Raw genomic sequence first — 1,078 nt, forward strand, 5'->3', positions numbered from 1 at the left:
GGAGGCTAAAAACGTCTTAGTATACATGGTTATTTTTTTCGGTTATTTTTTTTTTAGCTAAAAACGCCGTCCTATACATGGTCATTTTTTTTCGGCCAAAAATGCCTTACTATACATGGTAGTTTTTTTGGTCCAAAAACGCTTTACGATACATGGTCGTTTTTTTGGAGGCTAAAAACGCCTTACTATACATGGTTATTTTTTTCGGTTATTTTTTCAGCTAAAAACGCCTTACTATACATGGTCGTTTTTTAGAGGCTAAAAAGGCCTTACTATACATGGTCATTTTGTTTTTGGCCAAAAATGCCTGAGTGTACATGTCAAATACGTCTATAGTGCAGGACAGGTCACAGTCACTGGTGGTGTAGAGGTAGACACGCTGGCGTTCAGTCCAGGCAACCCCGGTTCAAACCCTGCTCAGTTATTTGTGAAAATACAACACATAATTACTTTTTCCTGGAAACCCTTGAAAGTGAATGTCAAATACGCCTATAATGCTAGACAGGTCACAGTCACTGGTGGTGTAGAGGTATACACGCGGTGTTCAGTCCAGGCAACCCCGGTTCAAACCCTGCTCATGAAAATACAACACTTAGTTACTTTTTCCTGGAAACCCTTGAATGTGCATGTCAAATACGCCTAAACTGCAGGACAAGTCACAGATACTGGTGGTGTAGACGTATACACGCGGTGTGCAGTCCAGGCAACCCCGGTTCAAACCCCGCTCAGTTATGTGTGAAAATACAACACTTAATTTTTCCTGGAAACCCTCCAAAGTTCATGTCAAATACGCCTATAGTGCAGGACGAGTCAAAGTCACTGGTAGTCTAGAGGTATACACGTTGGTGTTCGGTCCAGGCAACCCCGGTTCAAACCCTGCTCAGTTATTTGTGAAAATACAACAGTTACCTTTTCCTGGAAACCCTTGAAAGTGAATGTCAAATACGCCAATAATGCAGGTCAGGTCACAATCACTGATGGTGTAGAGGTATACACGCGGTGTTCAGTCCAGGCAAACCTGGTTCAAACCCCATGCAGTTATGTGTGAAAATACAACACTTAGTTACTTTTTCCTGGA

This window comes from Hippocampus comes, unplaced genomic scaffold, assembly GCF_001891065.2.
Source record: "Hippocampus comes isolate QL1 unplaced genomic scaffold, H_comes_QL1_v1.1 scaffold434, whole genome shotgun sequence".
In the NCBI taxonomy this organism is placed as follows: Eukaryota; Metazoa; Chordata; class Actinopteri; order Syngnathiformes; family Syngnathidae; genus Hippocampus; species Hippocampus comes.